This window comes from Macrosteles quadrilineatus, unplaced genomic scaffold (genome assembly GCF_028750875.1).
Source record: "Macrosteles quadrilineatus isolate MER2022 unplaced genomic scaffold, UCM_ALF_1.0 Scaffold_5__1_contigs__length_97177068, whole genome shotgun sequence".
NCBI classification, from domain to species: domain Eukaryota; kingdom Metazoa; phylum Arthropoda; class Insecta; order Hemiptera; family Cicadellidae; genus Macrosteles; species Macrosteles quadrilineatus.
This window is the reverse complement of record NW_026542598.1, coordinates 51,262,439-51,283,636: the sequence shown is the minus strand read 5'-3', so window position 1 is coordinate 51,283,636 and position 21,198 is coordinate 51,262,439.

Sequence of the window (21,198 nt, the reverse complement as noted above, 5' to 3'; positions counted from 1 at the left end):
AGACTAACCAACACAAGTAGACTTCTCATCCCATTGTAAATTTTGAAGCACGTTTTTCGTGTCTAGTTCATGTACGTGACACATGGGCGTTAGTGTCGACGAAACTTTGTTTCTATTATTTTAGGGTTAATTTCTTGATTTGTGCTTTACTGTTTGGTTATATAACTAGGGGACAAGTTATTGTTTATGATTATATCGTATTATTTGGTTAAACGAGGTTTTAAATGGCTGTAATAACGGGAAACAAATTGTAAACAAAACACGACCTCTTACATAAACCGTACAGAACTAACAATAAAATTGTCTTCAGCTGTTCCATAAGGATGAGAAATCTACTAAGGGAGTATGTTTTGTTTTATCTATGCTATTATAAATCTAAATAAAACACATGTTTTATTTTGCAGTCTTTATGAAACATAATATTATAATTTGAAAAACACTTAGAAACTAAAAGTATTCAATTATCTTTTATGGGTTTTAATCATCTGTACATGATCTAGTAAATCCTTGTAAAACCTTAAAAATCACACCCCCTTTCCCACAGGGGATGAAAACAAATTCCAACCCATTTTTTGTTTCTATAGTTAAAGGTAATATTTAGAAAAAGTTTATACTTTTTGGCTGATATTTGAAGATATGAATTTTTTTCATGAACTCCCACCTTCAACTGTTGATTTAACTTGCATATTCAACTCCCATGTACATCACGTTAATACTAATTTTGCTAACAAAATATTACACTTTAAACACGCATCTAAAAAGTGTTCAGATTTTTATTTTACAACAGAAAGAAGAAGTCTAGTTGCACTATATGAGTCAATAATAAAATGTTACGTTAATAATAGCCTTAAATATATTTTCATTTCATTATTGCTGTTTAGTTCAAATAGTTGATTCAAGACGTTTGTTCATGAATCATGCTTCAAAACTAGTTACTATTTTAGGTGAATAGTAAAACAACGTTTTTCTAATACACTATACAGTATACATTAGGTTTGGATAAACATTGACTTGACTGCTAGTAAGTTATAATAGCTGTTTTACATAATTTCTTTTAATTCCAATTTAGATTAAATAAAGGAAATCAGTAAAATACTACACCAATATAATCAGTGATTATTTTTCTTATGCCCTGTAATACTTTCTGTATATTTTTGATCAGCTGTTTCCAAGCAAATGTTTTTCCTTTGTACTTTATTTAGATAGCATATTAGTTTGCTAATAAGCATGATTTTTCGTTAAAATCTACGTTGTTGTTTCGTGAATATCATAGCAACCCATAAGGCTAATGTTAAAATAGCAAATCTTACATTTGTTTTAGATTCTACAAGCATTATCTAATTTAAATTTGTCTGTTAAATAAAATGTTCACTGTTTTTAAAAATAACCCTGGTAAGTTTGGCGCCAATGTGTTCAGCCGTTATTGAGTGATTCAATTACAGTTCAAAGTTGGCATAAGGTCCGATCTCAAAGAGCTTCCCACTTTCCGCTCAAATGTAACTTTAACTCTAAACATCACTTTCAAGTCTAGGGTTAGGATGACGAAGCTCTGTACAGGGCGTTTTCAAATTGTGTGGAAATATTTTGTGGTTCCTTGGGCTAAGACAAACATAAAATGCCATAGAAGTATGGGTCTAAAATACATAGATCAGATTTGCATTCTAGTCTGTCGGTCTGTTAGGGATTTTTATTTTTTTTATATCTTGGGAATTTTTTAAGATAGACATTTCAACATTATTATAAATGTGTGGTTTAAAAGGTAAAAAGAGCTTTAACAAATCGTTCCAATATCTCAAGTTATTTGAATGTAGTGGCCATTTAAAACCGTTAATGCCCAATTCCATGAAAATCGTAAATATTGAGAAAGTTATTTTCATGCTTAAAAAGATAGAGAATTTAAATCCAAATCGAATGATACCTTGTTTGTTAAAATCGGATGACAAACAACGAGTTATCAGTTTTTTTTCTAAATTCGGCTATGACATTTAAAAGGACTACCATGATACTATTCTTAAGTTAGGTCCTATGCCTTTTTTACGCAGCTGTTATGCTGACCTCAAATTTGCGGCATTGTATTCTATTAATAAATACCTTAAATGTGATGTGCATATCGACCTGTTCTTACGTTTATAATTTTCTTCCGTCTTCTTGCGGGCATAACCATTGCAAATTCAAGAAATCTTTAAACAGCTGCCATTTCTTTCTCCAGTGTCCGTTTGAGTTCGGGTTTGTGACATTGTGTTTTAATAAGGGCTATTAACTTAACACAAACATCAACCTATGCTGTCTGACTCCTCGTGGGCCGCCCCTCTTAAGGGATAAAATAGTATATTTCGTACCGAGGGCCGATAATTAGGTTTGCCGGCTCGAGATTGTTTTTAAGTTCAAGACGAAGTCGAGAACTTGAAACGGTCGAGAGCTGCAAAAGCATTTCTGTCCGTGGTACGAACGCTATTTTTCACCACACTATACCCTATTGCCACTATTCACCACAATAAAAATGTACATGTACACTGATAGTCAACACAACTACAACTTTAAGGTTATGTGAAGAAATAGTTTGAGAAATCAGATAAAGTAATAATAAATAGTTGCTAGGCAGCGGTGACAATAAAACAATTCTATTGCAATGCTATGGATACTGATTGTGTATTTAATATGCATTCATGTTTTAAAAAAGTAAGCGGGCAGCTGATTTTGCGGCCCTAGGGATGTAAAAACCTGCTCGGTCCCCAAATGACGATGACAGCTGGCATGGCCAGCAAAACGTAACTTTCAGTCACCAATTAACGTATGTAAAACAGCTAAAAACATCATAGCGTGGTGAAAAAGTAATAATAGATAAAAAGAGTAGACATTTACGGCAATGATTAATTTACCAAGTTTAATTCCTTTATCTACAAGTACCTGGGCACAGAGCTTTGCTCGGGGAAAATCATTAGTTTACTCAGAAAACCGTTTAGTATTGCAGTTAGATTAATCCATTCCCAAACTCCACACTGCTCGCCTTTCCTACTTCCTTCACCACTCCCTACGTCGTGGATTTGTTTGCCCTCCTACCCTATACCATTTTAGAATTGCAGATACATAATTGCCACAGACAGTTCCCACACTCTGCACTGTTGGCCTTACTACCACTTTCACCATTTCCTACGTCTCATACCTGTTTTCCTCCCTTCCCATAGCATTTTAGGATTGCAGATAACTTAATCTTATCGTCACAAACAGTTCACACACTCCGGGCTGCTCGCCTTTACTACTTCCTTCATCTCTTCCTACGTCACGGACCTGTTTCCCTCGCTTCCCATAGCATTTTTGATGCAGATATCTTAATCTAAGCATCATAAACAGTTCCCACACTCCGGACTCCTCGCTTTTATTACTTCATTCATCACTTCCTACGTAACGGACCTGTTTCCCTCCCTTCCCATAGCATTTTGGGATTGTAGATACCTTAATCTAATCGTCATAAACAGTTCCCACACTCCAGACTGCTCACATTTACTATTTCCTTCATCACTTCCTACGTCGCAGAAGCATTTTAGGATTGCAGATACATTCATAAACAGTTCCCACACTCCGGACTGCTAGCATTTATTACTTCCTTCATCACTTCCTACGTAGCGGACCTGCATCCCTCCCTTCTTATAGCATTTCAGGTTTGCAGATACCTTAATCTAATCATCATAAACTGTTCCCACACTCCACACTGCTACCCTTGACTACAATGTATCGAGTAATCTTTAGTATAATCTTTGCTCAATCGTAATAATTGATGTTTTTCAATTGTACTGTATTTTTAATTTGCTAGTATACTGTGGACTGACAACTTACAAGTCTTTTGTATACTTTTTCCTTGTTATTTAGTTCAGCCAAGATGGTTACTTAGCAACCCATAAGACTAATGTTTAAAAAAACGTGATTTTCAGTTTCATTTTTCTACATATTAGATTTTTGTTGGCAGTTCTAACTGCAGTAAACTCGTTTTTAGGCCAGGAATAAACTATTTACAACATTTGAAGAAAATTGTCGGAGCCGTTTTCGAGATATTTGTGCAAGCAAGCAAGCATACATACAAGCAAACATTGCTCGCATTAGAGTATATAGAATTGTATAAACTATATTACACTGTTTCGGGACTTTTCAATCACACTGTATATATATTGTTTAGTAAGCCAAACCTAGGCATAGGCCTTCGGGTGATCGTGCTATTCGCAGTGTATGTGTGGTCGGTCTATTGTGTCTGATTATCCAAGAAAATCTTTCTCCTGCTTATTTTTGTCTTGTATCATAGCTCTAGTCTATATAAGCTTAGAGTTCTGCCAGCTGTCATCGTCATTTGGGGACCGAGCAGGTTTTTACATCCCTAGGACAGCAAAATCAGCTGCCTGCTCACTTTCTTAAAACATGAATGCATATTAAATACACAATCAGTATCCATAGCATTGTAATAGAATTTTTTTACTCTCATCGCTGCGTAGCAACTATTTATTATTATTTTTGCTGATTCCTCAAATTATTTCTTCACATAACCTAAAGTTAAAGTTGTGTTGACTATCAGTGTTCATTATTATTGTGGCGAATAGTGGTAATAGGGTATAGTGTGGTGAAAAATGGCGTTCGTACCACGGACCGAAATGGTTTTGCAGCTCTCAATCGTTTTAAGATCTCAACTTCGTCTCGAACTTAAAAACTATCTACAGCCTTCAAGGCCTCATTTTCGGCCTTAGGTACGAAATATACTATTTTATTACATTATTACGATACTATACTTTCTATGGCGAAATCGTTTACTTATGTAAGAGGTTACGAAAAACTATCCACGCAATAACCAACGTCAATAAGTATTGTTGAACGAAGTTTCAGAGTCATTACCAATCAATTAAATGGCAGCTGTAGTGAAACTGACGCATTTTACCATAGACACAGACAGAGCTCTACACGTTTCATTTTATTGTGTAAAGTTCTTTTACCTAACCCGCCATGTTAAACTTCCCTATCCCATGCGTGATGTATACAACTTCCTTACTTCTCGAGTGATGTAAAGTATCAAAAACTCACTCGGTGATGTAAAGAAACCCATTTAAATAACATTGAGTGCTTAACTTAAAAAATATACCTCTATGGAGCCAACGACATTCAACGCTAGAAATCAGCTGTGCGCTTGAATGTTATTGTTATGCTTTAAAGTAATTTCCTAACCTAGCTTTTGTTTGTAAAAGAACGTTACTGTTAGGGCCGCTTTCCCCAAATCAAGTTTAACTCTGATCGCGGTTTAAACTCTAGTTTAACCTCAGATTCACTTTCCCCAAAATAATTTCTCCGTTTAAACTAGGTTTAAGTTAACCCTAGGGGTGAGGCTGGTTTAACTGGCGATCCGTGGGTTAACCCAGGAGAGAAGAATAATAGCTTGATTTTGATTGGCTCTTGGCTGACTTGTTACGTTCGGCAGACGGCAATGGCAAATCTCCTTGTTTGACATTTGTTAAACATAACCTAAAATAAATTGAACTGGAAATAAATTAAAAAATAACAAACCAGAACCTATGTAGACAATTAATTCATGACTATTTCAAATTTAAAGATATAAGGCTACAGATATACAGTAATGGTTTTAAGGTTTTTAAATGCGTAGAGTAGGCCTAAATTATTATATTTTCGGTAGGTAGTATCGTAGTTGTGTACAATCGATAGGTTACCTTGTCCACAGCAACGCAACAGTGGTTGGAAAGTTTGCTCATAAGAAGCCTTTTGGCCCTTTTGGTTTAATTTTATTTTAACACGAGTCTTACATTACACAAAAGTAAATATTAAACATTCGGGCCTAACCACTAGTCTATTATTATCATGTGTAAATTAACAACTACTGCAGTACGCCTAAAATTAAATTTAGTTTAGAAACATCGAACGTGTCTAATGCTGAGTAGCCTAGGCCTGCGATTACAAAGGATAGGCTCTAGTTTTTAATCCACAAACATTAATTTTGCGTCTTTCCCAACATTTTATTTTCCCATGAATGTAAATGCTTTTATTTGATGCGTACAGTAGGCCTACTGTTTAATTAAGTTTGGGCTTAAATAAACACAATAAATGAAATGCTTATAAATTAGCATCAGTACAATTTATTAGCCTGCAAATAAAAATGTTTCTTTTTAATATCAACAATTGGAGACAGTGGCACGAAACCTAATACAAATAACCAAAACACGAGAAAATTAATGGCAGATATGTCATAGTGGGGAGCTAAACAGCTAATATTGCAGACAAAATTGCATAACAGTGTTGCCAACATTGTTGCTTGCAAAGAAAAGCTAGGTTAAACTAAACTTTCATGACAAAATAGTGGGGAAAGCCATCCTAAGTTTAACCCACAGATTAAAGTTAACCGAGATTAAGTTAAACTTGATTTGGGGAAAGCGGCCCTCAGAAGATGAGTGAAATGGATAATGAAAAATATTGTACGTAAACCCATGTATATTGTCGGGTCAGGTAAAATCTTGTACGTTACACGTTACGCAAGAGCGTGTAAAACATCACATAGGTGAATTATGCAACTCGCTTCCGCTCGTTGCACAACATTCCCCTCGTGATGTAAAAACGCTCTTACTACACTTGTAATGTAAATAGCTATTACGCCCTCTACCAACATGAAAGGCTATTCGATTGTAAGTATGCATTTGTTGTATCTTAGAAAGTGTATGGATATTTTAAATTTATATCTATATTGTAACTTAGTAAACAGTTAGCCTTCTTTTAAGTCCATAAAGCATTCTTAAGTTCATTAAGCATTCTTGATGCGAGTTTCTAAAGGGATCCAAATAAAATCAATTGCTAACCCATTAGAAACCCCTGAGTATTATCGCTAGCCTGTATACCCGTGTTTTGCAACGAGGTGAGGAAGCAGAAGAGAAAATTTGGATTATTGAACATGCCGTTTCAAATGGTTTCCATATCAGACATTTAATTTAGATGCTAAATACAATAATTATTGTACTACTTATTAAAAATATATATATATATATATATATATTTTATGTCGACTAAGGTGGTGAAAACGTAGGACTATTTAGCTCCATTGGACGATAAAAAAGTGATGCTGAATGCTGATGTATACATGCAAATATTGCATTTAGGCCATACCCGTATATAAAAGATACGCTTGATTTAACCTATTCACTTTTACTTAAATACCAACATTTTAAGTTAATTATTAGGTCAAACCACTCTGCTACCCAGACAATTAATTTATGAACAACAGTGTTATTTGTTGATGACATATTTACATTAATAAAAATTTGTGTAGTAATTGACAATAAGGCTATGTTCCTTTAACAAAAAGCAGTTAAATTTAGAGTATGTGTTTTTATTTTTGCTTACAGTAAAATCTACTTAATGAGCTGCAAGTAAAGAGCAGCCTTCTATACTTATTTAATACGCAAGCAGGATTTTTGTGACAATTACTCCTCCGAAACTACTGAACCGATTGACATGTTTTTGGTCAAATTGAAAAAAAAAACGTAACGTGAAGTTGTGCAGGAAACTTTCTTTTTAGGGAAATAATTAGAGAGTGAGGCCCTGGCACCCTTTAAAGTTTCGTATTTCTCCATAAGATTAACATGGGAAACAAACATTGTTATGAAACTCCAGCTGTTGTCAGAAATTGAAAGTGAGAAGAAGAACATATGTTAATTGTAAAATTGTGACAGATAGGTTATGCAGAAAACCAGTAGTCAATTGTTATTTGGTGCTATTAAAATAAAGACTGAAATTTGTAAACGTACTGGAGACAATGGGTGATACCATGCAGACTACATTATAATTGACAAAGACCAACATGGACAACCTATTGCGGCTAATAGTGGGAAACATTTCTACAATACCGTACACTAAAAGCCAGATCAGCTTTTGAAAAATTATAAAATATTTACAAGAAATATTGATTATATTGATCTGTTAAGTTCATTGTGAGTATTATCATTAGTTACGTAATCTTTGAGTTTACTCTTTTAAACTCATCGGAATTAGTGACTTTTTTATTCTTAAATAAGTTATTCGTTTTTAAATAACTCCTTTACTTCTTTGCGATTGCTCGATTTCGAGCAACATGTACGTACACTAGTAATCATAAAAACGTTGCAAATGACCTATTCAACGTCCACTTTAGTTCTTGCAAACCAACCTAAAGTAAAATAGTGATAGTTTTCGTTAACACAATTAATAAAGTGTGAAATTAAAGCAATCATGCGTACCGTACTCGCCCGATAAGAGATTAAATCATGACAGCAGGATTAAATGTCACGTTTAAATGTTTGGTCCTGTCAAAACAAACTTTTCTATCTATTTATCTTTGTAACATTTAGCTATACAGGGTGTCCCAGAACTCTCTGCCAATATTTTAGGGCATTGCTCCTGGGTAAGAAACGTACCTAAATATCATATTTAAATTGTCCGGATGTCCTTAGTTACTCACACAGCCGCCATTTGGGTTTTTTCAGTTATTATTTTTTTTCTGAAGAATAGTTAAACATACGAAATGGAAACTTTGCACAAACATTATAGACAACTAGACAAAGCTACAAAAAAATTATGACGATTTTTCAAATTCATAAAACAAAATGGCGGCCATTTAAAATTTTGTTTCTTAATTAACTCAAAAACCGTTGATTTTATAAAAATCTTTAATGGCCGGCATTTTGTTTTGTGAATTTGAAAAATCGTCATAATTTTTTTGTAGCTTTGTCTAGTTGTCATAAATGTTTGTGCGAAGTTTCCATTTCGTATGTTTAACCATTCTTTAGAAAAAAATTAATAACTGAAAAAACAAAATGGTGGCTGTGTGAGTAAATAAGGACTTCCGGACAATTTAAATATGATATTTAGGTATGTTTCTTACCCAGGAGCAATGCCCTAAAATATTGGTAGAGAGTTCCGGGACACCCTGTATATCAACTGGGATGTTACTGCAATGAGATAGAACAGTAGTAATTTTGTAAAAAACATTACGATTTTGTTCCTGTGAGAGTTGTTCGAAGCTTTTGGGAGAAATGCAGTAATTTTTTTAAAATGAAGACTTTCTCCCTTTGTTTGACTTAAGTAGTTCCATATTCAACCCCTTATGGAACCTACTAAGGATTCAATCCCTAACAGAAAAATAATGTAAAAGGTCATGTTAGCCCGTAGTGAAGTCACAACTTCAGCCGGTTCATAATAACACTGAAAATTATGTCGGGCGATGCCGACAGGCAATAGCTAGTATAATAAAAAAAAAAAACTTAAAGACAAACAATTTTGAAAACGGACATTTTTTTTCCTTGCAATGAGTGTTGGTGTCAAGGATATTTAAGCTAAAAATGTTTAACCTAATAGTAAATTCTGTACGGTTTCTGATCTAGGGAAAATCAGACGTGAAGTTGTATTTATTTTATGCGCCACGTAATATCACAAACAAAGCGATAATTTATTTATGCCTACACGTTCAAACCAAAATGTTTTAGTTAGACAATCTAAAAATAATCGTAGAAAGTATATTCTTCTAATAATAGCCCATGCACAACAACCAACCAATAATCTCTTGAATCCATTGTTGAAAATCATGTTTGAAATAATTGCACTTTAGGATTGCTTATGGAAGCAAGTTTAACTTTGTAGTTAACAATTTCTATGATATTATTTAACGGCTACTTACACAGTGAGCGTACAATGATGTAGCAAGTCCATGTGTCTACCGGATCCACGGTCAAGTAACCTGAGACTGGACATTTAATTTCCTCCTCTTCCTCAGTTAGTGGTCACCATAAAATGTTGTCCAAATACCCGATTCAATGTCTATGCATTTCCCCATGACGCGATATCATTGACGCGAAATATTGTTGCAACTACTTCGGTAAAACCTATTTTGAAAGAAAATTGTTAAACGATTTTTTTATGGTAGGAGGTTTGAGCCTAAAATCTGCAATTATGAACTAGCTAGAGACTTTAGTCGTGGTTGTTTGTGGTGTTCAAATAAACTTACGACCAATTAAGTAAGAGAGAAAAATAATTTATTAAAGAGTTATAATTTGTATACCTTCCTCTAAACCCGATAACAAGAATAATAAGACAACACAGCTGTCGTTGTCGCTACACCAGCCCCCCCCCCCTGGGAGAAAAGGAAACTATAAATTTTGAAAGACACCTTTGGTCAGATTATTTGTCTCCAGATCAAGTTTGATACGGCTTCGCAGTTGGAGTTTGAAAAGGTTTGACAAAGGTTTAAAGTGTCCTCCACTTTAAGTCTAGGTGGCACCAAACGTTTCGTAGGCTCAGGAATACGATTCTTGTCTGTGATAATATAGGCTGGCTTGACCCTGTCCATAGATACTTAATAAATAATGGTTTAAATACCTTATACTGTCAAAAGTGATCCTTTGTAGTCTATGTAGGCTACTGCAGTTTCAGACCTGCCCTCCGTGCGTAACGTGCTTCCCGGTACCGTGTTTCGTAATGTTTATGTGTTATGTTCGCGTGTTCGTCCGTGTTTTATGTATATATGACCTTTATGGATTTTTACCATAACGACTTCCTATGGAATGAAATTTTGATGTCATTACAAGCCTGATGAAGTTCCCCCGGGAATGAAACTGCAGTAGCCTACATAGACTACAAAGGATCACTTTTGACAGTATAAGGTATTTAAACCATTATTTATTACTTTACCAGTGATCCGGAGGCTAACAACATGATAGATACTTAAGCTTCTTGGCCTCTTACAATGATTCTGGATGTCTTTTCATCACGGCATATGACTTTGCAGGGACCAAAATATGGGGCCTGTAAGTATTTTACTAAACAGTCTTGTCGAAGGAGTACAAAATAACAAGTGATGAGGTTCTTGAACACAAAAGATCCTGGTTTGTTGTAGCGTGACGCGTTCGTAGGTCTTAAGAGATTCACCTGCCTACGCAGCCCGGACACCAATCCTTGCGGTTCATTGTTCTCGTGGGAAGATAGTACGAAAAACTCACCCGGAAGACGCAGTAATTCTCCTTACACCAGTTCTGCCGATAAAGCAGAGATGTCCTCCTTGAAAGCAGATCTTATTCCGAGAAGGACTAGGGGCAGTACTTTGGTCAAGTCTGATTTGCTGTGAGCCATTATAGCAGCTTTCAACTGGCGGTGGAGTCTTTCAACCATACCGTTGGCTTGTGGATGCCAACTGGTAGTGAACTGGAGCTTTACTCCCAACTGTCAAGCAGGGTCTTTGAACAAGGTCGATGTGAATTGGGATCCGCGATCACATGCCAACTTTTTTGGGCATCCAAATCGACTTATCCAATTATAAAAAATCGCTCGAGTAACAGATTCGGCAGTTATTTGATCAATAGGACAAACTTCAGGCGTTGCTTAGATTTACTCGTAGATTTACTCGTTGGAGTAAATCTATCTATGTTAGTTAGACAGTACCTGCAAGACTTTGATAAAGGAAATGGACAAATTATGTCAATGTGGACATGAGAGAAACGTTCTGTATGTGTTTGAAAATTACCAAGGGGAGTAAAAACATGTCTAGTTATCTTAGATTCTTGGCAGGAGAAGCACTATTGAGTCCATTTGTGGCAATCCTTACGAATGGAAGGCCAGAAAAAACCCTCGCAGATAAGTTTTGTTGTGGCACGTATTCCAGGATGACTCAAATTGTGGAACCAAACTGGTCAAAAACTCTACGTCGCAGTTCTGATGGCACAAATTTCTTTGGTCTACTAGGAGTTCCTATTGAGGTGTCACAGATCAGGCTCAAACGGGTTCCACGAATTGGAACTTTCTCTAATCTAAGAGGTGTAGTACTTTTGAAGTTCTTCGTCAGACTCTTGCGACTTGGCTAAGGATTCGTGATCCAAAACAGTTGAAATGGCTTCAACACGTGACGAAGCAACAGCAACTATATTTTGGGAGCCAGTGATGTGCTTTATGACCGTTGAAAACTCAGAAATAAACGAAAGTTGGCGTAAATGAGCTGGAGGCAACTTGTCACGGTACTGTTGAAATGCATAAATAAGTGGATTATGATCTACGAATATTGTGAAAGAAGTTGTTTCCAAGAGATGACAAAAATCCTATCCAGCTTCATAAATAGCAAGGAGTTCTGTGTAGTATGCAGGGCAGATGAACTGTTTGGGTGAACTTTTTTTTTTTTTTTTTAGAAAATCCCTAAAGGTTGCCAAGCGTCATCAACAAACTGTTGGAGGCAAGCACCTACACTTACTCCAGAGGTTTCTGTAAAGAGACCAAGAGAAAATCTGGTTTAGGATGAAACAATAAAGTTTCTGATGATAAGCTAGCCTTGCATACTTGGAAAGCTTCTTCTGTCTCTGGAGTCCACGACACAGGTAGGGGACCTTTTCAGCGCCACTAAGTAAGGAGTGCAGAGGTACTTGAAGTGTTGCATGCACTGTGGATGCGATACTCCCTGGTGTGGATTAACGTCCGCACGAGTGAGTACTATGACTACCGCAGTACTATCCTGATAATTAGAACAATTCGTATATACCAAGCCATAAACGTGGTTCGGATTCCACTATAAACTGTAGGTCCTTTAGAATTGTCATTAGCTGTATGTGCTATTAATTAACAGCTGTGTCTAAGGAATATGTCGGCATTAGTCACTAACAAGACTACATAAAGATCGAACCACTCATCCTACACTCATCTCCATTCATACTTGGCTTAAAATACCTAAATGTATGGTCGCAATTTCATTGAAAAGTATTAAAGTGTTAAAGCGCTTCAATTTTGTAGACTGGCTGGTCCATCATAAAGTACAGTATAGGTATCTCGTAGATAGTGTATTCTTTATCACATGTTTACGAAGCGTTTATTCTTTGTGAAATCGCCTTGTATAATAATTCCGGGTGGTTTTGTGCTTTCAAAGTAAAACAGTACTTAACAGCCTTAAGTCCTTTCCGAAATTATGGTATGCTTCGATCATGGTATCTGCGATGCCAATCACCACATCCAAGCAAGGCTCGGTCTCTCGGTACTGTCAGTTAATTTTAAATATCACTGATTCACTTGTGGACTCACTCTGTATGTTTCAGGTTCGAATAGCTCTGCTCGTATTCATGGTCCATTACTCTCTCGGGGATGATACCAAACCTGCTCCAACTACAAACGGTGGGGTGGGAGATTCTACAAGTCATTCAAAAATACAGTTACCAATGTCAAGGTAGGAGAAATGTTAGCCATAATTAATCAACATAAGAGTGAACTGCAAACAACTCTCTGTGCTTGAAGTTCATTGTTGGTGATGGTGAGTTAATGTCCGCAATAAACCTTTGAACAACTCTCTGTGATATTAAGGATACTGCTGGAACTATCTCTGGAGCAATGCTAGCCCATACGGCGAGTCTCAAGGAAACAGGTGGGAAATTAGCTTCTCAACTGAGTGAATCGAGTGGAAAAGCAGTTTCAGGCATGAAGGAAAAGGGCTAGACAATAGTTAACAGTTTGCCAAAAGACTTGACCGTTGAAAAAGTGATGGAGCTATTGTCAACTGAAGCTGGGCAGTGTGTTCTAATTCAAATTGTTTCACGAGTATCCACCCTCAACCCTAACTTAGTTCAACTAAAACCTAACTTCATCCCAGACGTTGTGCGGATAGCCGACGACGCCATAGTGAAAATTAAAAGTTGCCAAAGTAGTGTATGAAAACAATCAGAAAAGTAATTGTCACTGAGCTACTGTCGCTCCTGACTGGTCGTGGAGCAGTACCCTGCGACTCGGAGCCAAACAGGACTATGCAAAACCCCTAAGAACACTGTCGCACCTGTCGCTCCAAGCAAAACGTACCTTACTGTTACTGTAAGACCACAATAGGATCACTGACGGACAGGTAATATAAACCATTTCATTCAATAAGTAATCCTGGGCCACTAAGCATAATGTTGTAATGTTTGAATTTCATTCATTGTGTATAAGTAGCAAAACACAGAATATTGAATTTAGTTTATCAAGTACCTGTTCAGACCTGTTATGTTTTTGGAAGTATTGGTACAGCCTAACATTAAGTGGGATTCTCAGATTGATATACAGTAATTTGTAAAAAAAGTTGCCAAGGGTACATTTATGATTAGAAAACTTTGACCTTTTGTTAGTATAGACTAGCTGTGTACCCGTTCTACGCACGGGGATCTTACAGTATTCAGTTAAAACCTTCTTATATAAAGAACAGCAGTTGGTTTGCATATTTTCAGATATTCTGGCCAAACTATTATACATAACTTCATTTTATGTTGTATGTTGTTCCAGATCGGTATGACAATCAATAAAAGGTTAAATTAACTGTGTCCGCCGGTCGATCCTAATGTATCTTTTTACAGGAGATGCATTTCGGCGAAATTAAATAGCCATCATCAGTCCTAATATAAGGTCTTGAGCTTCCCCATTAGGTGCGTCTTGAATTTTTTCACATACACGAACTGTACACTTATACACATGACGAATAAAACATAAATACACGGTAGGCCTACTTTTATTTTTACTATGGACATGTAGGCGCGCGTCGGTCGTGTGCCGAGTCTTGACTGAAAACGCTCATTTAAAAAATGTAAGTTTCCCAGCAGTGTACAACACTAATTCAAGGTCTTTTTCCCGGTTATCAAAACTCAAGAACAATTTTATACACAAAGAATCTCTATTTTAATTTACGGTTGCCCTACAAATTATTGCACTTGTGATTAATTAAATCCGTTATGTAAGTAAACACGTTTTTAATCTTACTTGGTTTGGATTTGCTTTCAAAACGTGATAGGAAATGGTTGCGGTATTTATAAACAACATTCAATGTAAACATATCAGTGACAGCTAGAAGAAATAATCTTGCTTCGAACAGCTGTTCATCATTTCATAGATGAATATGTGATACACATTGGGAGAAAACTTTACAAAAAATCGCATATAATTGTGTTTTTAAACGTCCGTCATTTTATTTAGAAAGTAGTGACGCCATATTTTAACGGCTAAAGAAAATCTCGCCAATCCAGTAAATACATTAAAATCATTTGGAACTGGATAGGTACTCTCGGGTTTCAGGAGAAGGCCGCGTAAAATGGCTCTTGGGCCGTGACAGACAGGAAGACAGACAGAAATTTAGATGAGACATTGTTCGGTTTCTTTAATGTATACAACGTAAAAATATCCTTAAAGTTTATGATTCTGAGCAATGTACAGACAAAACTCTAATTTTATTTAAATAGATGTGTTGAAATCCATTTATTTTGCTCACATTCAAAGTCATATGTCCAATAGTATTGTTGTGTGGGGTCATTCTGGTAGTATTAAAAAGCTGCGATTGTCGCAAAAGAAAGCTGTTAGAGCAATATTCAATGTTGGCAGTGAAACACTACAATGTGCCATTATTGTAGAAACTTTGAATTTTAACTGTAACTTCTCTGTACATTTTAGATTGTTTATTCTATTTAAAAAATAATATTAGAGAGTTCCCTACAAATGATTCAGTTCATAACCATTTTACCAGACAATTTCCGCCCAAACCAATGTAATTTTATAACCACAACCAATAACTTTAGTGAATTTGGCAAAAGATTGTATAATATTTTACCTGCTCATATTAAATGTCTTGAAATAAAACAATTTAAATTTACTATTAGAAAGATTTTGTGTGATTTATGTTTGTATAAGGTCAAAGAATTTGTAGAACATATTAAGTAGGTTAATGGAAATATTGTTATGAAACCCGTATGACGTTGCTATACATATATTTATAATGTTAATGGCAATAAATGGATTTGATTTGATTTTATGTTGAAAATTAAATTAATAAAATAATTATCTTTATGTGAGTTTAAATACTACAATTATTACTTGCCGTAAGTGTAAACGTGTTTCTTTGTGCCGAATCCGAGATCGCAGTAACAAATATTCGAACTTTACTCATATTATAATAGCCTATAGGATATCTTATTACCATCCAGAAACTTGTTAAATTAGGGAACGAAGATTCACAAATGAGAGCAAGCTGTAGTAGCGCTATCTGACCTGATATCAATAATACCTGTGATCCTCATAGTTGCTGGTGTATCACCACATCAACAAATATTCAATCAACAGCTGGCGTTGCGTGAGTTGTGTCCACCGGGCACAGCGAGTGTTAATACCAACAAATCATCCAACAATACTCGTCCAGTACTGCCAACTTAATTGACCCACGTATAAATCAACGACGCTCATCGTCCAGTTTGAATTATTTACGTCCCCTGACGTTGAACGCCCTCCCTGATTCAATCACAGATACGAACGTAACACTCGCTTTTTGAAATACATTCTCGTTTTTTATTCGATCGTGTAGTGCCGTTGTTTATTCGAAACACTGAAGAGCAGCGACGACAAAAGTTATTGCACTGTGTCGTTAACACTGGACGGAATGCGCTGCGTGGCCCGTAACAAATGTCCCCGTCCATCACCTCGCCCCCCATCCAGAGACGATTACTCTTTTTTCGTAGTTTGTCATGTATGAAAATTATTAGATATGTTCGTGTAAATACTTCGTTATTTAATTTTTCGGTCTCTTGCTATTTTTTTTTTGTTTTTTGCTAAATTAGCTAGCCAATGGTAAGCGTATTGTTATTATTTCAGTGGTCTTAAAATGGATCTCATGCCGGTAAACTGTCACTATACACGGATCTTATTCATAATCAGGCTTAATATAATATGAGACAATCTATTCATGTAGCCTACTGACGAAGCAAATGCTTTCAATGTGGCTGTTTTTTTTTTAACCCGTAGAGATATTCCGATTTGTTATTTTATTATTATTCAGATAACCTGTTTATTCAGAATCCATCTACATCTATCTGTCTATCTATCTATCTATATATTAATAGGCAAGCATGTTTCTTTAAAACCTTTTTTCTCAGCTCGTGTGCATCGCAGGGAAAATCTACGCATACTGTTAGAAAGATATTTTCCTGCAGATGTGCAGAATCTCTTTAAAAATTAAAAAAAGGCTCAAATATAAGCATAAAAAATGAATTTGAAATAAAAAAAAAATAACATGGGCTTTATGGGTTGCCATGCTGGTGACGAAAGCAGTATTTTGACAGTATTATCTAAATCCCTTTTTACTGGTTTTTTATAATTATTTTATTATTATTACTGTCCCTTTTTAGCGAATTTCCCTATAGGGAAGTAGCTATTACCGTAGGTCTCATGGTAAGACCTAAGCCCGGGACCGATTTACTTTTTCATTTTGATGTCCCCAGAGGCCAAAAACACCATTCGTTCAAATTTTTATATATCTATATATAGATATATATATATATATATATATATATATATATATATCTATATATAGATATATAAAAATTTGAACGAATGGTGTTTTTGGCCTATATATATATATGTGTCCATCCGCACGATAACTTGAGTAATTTTTGTCCGATTTTGATAAAATTTGGTTTGAAGGTGTAAGGCGGGATAAACTTGAATGAGTTCGCGAACCAGCATGATCGGACTATGGGAACGGGGGTTTATGGGGGGTTTTATGGGGTAAAAATAGGTTTTTCCCATTTTTTACCCTAAAAACATGAAATTTCACAATTTCTTTTTAAACCATTTTGTAGAGCTTAAAAAAACAAATAATTTAGTATATTGAAGCGTTATTATGCGCCTATTTGTTACGGAGAAAATTCAAAAAAAATGTAATTTTGAAATTCCCATGTTATTCTTATGGAGAATAAGTCAACTGTTGTAGTTTGCTTGTTTATGAACATATTTTGATCGATTTTGGAAAATACTTTTATTTCTTACTAAACTATTATCAATTTATAAAAAAAAAAACTTTTTTACCCTCCCTGTTGCAGCAAACCTAAGTACTCGTTAAACTTATTCTATTTAAATAGGAAATAAATGTGCTATTTTTATGGAGGCATTTTAATGTAAATCTAATCAGGTTAATGGAAATTCGCTTAGTCTGCAGGTTTGCTGCGGCGGGGGTATTTTTACACCTTTTAGTTATTTCTATATATTTAAGTTATCTGCTGTGGCTTCTAGTAAAATTGTTTTTCCCTTTTTGTAAATTAGATTATAGATTATATTAGATTATAGATTGTAGAATATGATGACTGATTAACTCGTTTCCCCACGCACAGGCTCTGCCTATGTGGGGAGGATCAATTTTTGTTAGAATTACTGTTGTATATTTTGATTCATGGAATAAATTATGTTTGATTTGATTTGATTTGATTTGAAATAACAACGAAATATAAACAGAAAATAAAAACAAATGAAAGAAATTACAATCACATGTTTTATTCCCAGCGTGGGGTGAAAATAGAGGAGTCTATACCTTTACATTCCATCCCCATGTTAAAGTTGTAATCAGTTTTTTTCTTCAAATTCTTCGTAGTTGATGTAAGCCACCAACAGATTGCGCTGATCTAAATGACTAATTTCTGCCCAGTTCACGCTGTTTTTTTCAAAGTCAAACTTATGGAATGACTTATTATGAGCTATAACAACTGGTATGACCCATCAACTTTGTCAGCAACAAAAAATAAGGTAGAAAATAGAATTTAAGACACACATTCGGTAACTGGCTCATACAACTACATGTTTTTTTATTAAAGAAATGGCAACATCTGGTCCATAATAGATGGGTTGTCTACTTCAGTATCCATTAGTCAATACGAGGATATTACATGTTTCTGGTCGAGTTTTCGACCACTGAACGACCACTAGTCTATCTATATATCTATATATTTAATACACAGTTGTAACACTGTTTTCCCAGTAATTACTGGACCGATCTACAAGATTTATGTCTCAAATTAAAGGGGATAGTGTGTAGATTTGCCGAATTTCCTTAGAATTTACGTTTTTTCTAAGGGCTACGACCTACAGCCCTTTAAAGGTCAATCAATACAATTCTTATTGAAGAATATAATACACAGTTTATAAATTATTCGTCAGCTGTTTAATGTTTGTCAGACATTTGTTATTATTTATATAACCTCACTTTCAGTATGCAATTTATTAAACTTAGAGTTTCTGTTTATAAACACGCGATTTTGATCAAGGAAAGTGCATTTGTTAACTTATTTTTGAAAGTTTTAGTTTGCCTGCAAAGTGATCTGAAGGAAAATGGTAATTGAGTTTGAGTATGGAATGTGAAATAATACCCATAGTAGGGAACGGAAACTTATTGTTTTGATCAATATAATTTATTCTCTACGGCCACCAGAATAATCATTTGGAAATCCGCTTGCAAGTTGTACATATAATTGCTAATGATTGGGAAACAAAATATTTTATAGTAGGTGACGAATCTTACTCAAGATTCAGTGCCAAACCACCAGTACCAAACTTTACCTTCTCGAGATGGCGAGTACGCTGGGATACGTGGAACAACAATATATCAGTGAATTTTTTTCAAGCACACAGGGAAGTTGCTTGAGAAACTGTGACTTACCATTCGGTTCTGGCGAAGAAGTATGTGACTTGATGTTTAATGGCAATGTTGACTCTGGTCATTATAGCGTTATACAACTTTATCATTAACCCCAGGGTGTGAAAAGTACAAAAAGAAAACGAAAAGGTAATCATTAACCGGGCGTAAAGAGACATACCGAACGAAAAAAAAATGTAGAGAACCATCAAACTAAAAAGGTAAAGAGCAGTGTTGATGTTAAATGTGCTCTGGAAGTCCTTACAAAAAAAAAAATACCAACTCTTTTGAATTGGGGTCGTTAGATTGGATTTGTCACTACTTCAAGTCTATGAATTTCGAGTCAGAACAGACTAACTGGGACACAAACATGTTTTAGTTTTCCTGCAAAGTGATCTGAAGGAAAGTGTTAATCGAGTTTAAGTTTGAGCATGGAATGTGAAATAATAGGTACCCATAGTAGGGGACGGAAACTTATTGTTTTGATCAATATAATTTATTCTCTATAGCCACCAGAACAATCATAGGGAAATCCGCTTGCAAGTTGTACAGATAATTGCTAATGATTGGTACCGGTAAACATACAAACATTTTATCGTAAGTGATTAATCTTACTCAAGATCAGTGTTCGACGTCGAAATTTTACCTTCTCGAGATGGCGAGTACGCTGGGATATTTGGAATTACAATTTATCAGTGAACTACGTATATCCTAACCATATTTTTCGAGTAGGCTTACACAGGGAAGTTGCTTGAGAAACTGTGACTTACGATTTCGGTTCTGGCGAAGAAGTATCTGACTTTATGTTTAATGGCAATGTTGACTCGGGTCATTATAGCGTTATAAAACTTTATCATTAACGCCAGGATGTGAAAAGTACAAAAAGAAAAAGAAAAGGTAATCATAAACTGGGCGTAAAGAGACATACAGAACGAAAAAAGCATGTAGAGAACCATCAAAAGGTAAAGAGCAGTGATGGTGTTGAATGTGCTCTGAAAGTCCCTTCTAAAAAATACCAATTTTTTTGAATTGGGGTCGTTAGATTGGATTTGTCAGTACTGCAAATCTATGAATTTTGAGTCAGAACAGACTAACTAGGACACAAATATATTTTCCTTATGTTGTCACAAGGGGAAGGTAAAATGAACTCCTTATCAACATTTTGAGTTTATGGAAAATCTTATCAACAGCGACTATACAAAAAAAAATATTAAGGGTCAAAAGAGACAAAAAACTATTTGAGTAAAATATAATACAAATCTGCATTTGAAATGACCAGTTCTAAGTCTCACTTGAATCAACATATTTCTGGTAGTGGTAGTCTACATAGTTTTAAAATCCACGACTCCTTTTCCATCAAATTGGACCGTTAATACCCTCTAACCATTGACTTTATATCTCTATTGAACAAAGTATGCCCAACTTTATATATATACGACGTAAACACAGCTTTTACTCACAGTATGGGTCAAAGATTCGTGAAATGCGACCAACTGCTGATGCGTGATTTACATGTAGGCTAAGTGACTATCTTTATTCCATACAACAAATGTTATGAAAAAAAAACGACGAATATAGGAATATACTTGAGCAAACTATCTAAATAGCATAAATAGCTGCTTATTAGGTTATCAGCATTGCCCAGTTCGTATACTATTTATTAATTTATTTATCGTATCTACTTCATGAAAAAATTAAACAACCCCTAAATAAAATACAAAGTCAAACAGTATTTGTTAATTATTATTTCTTTTATTGCT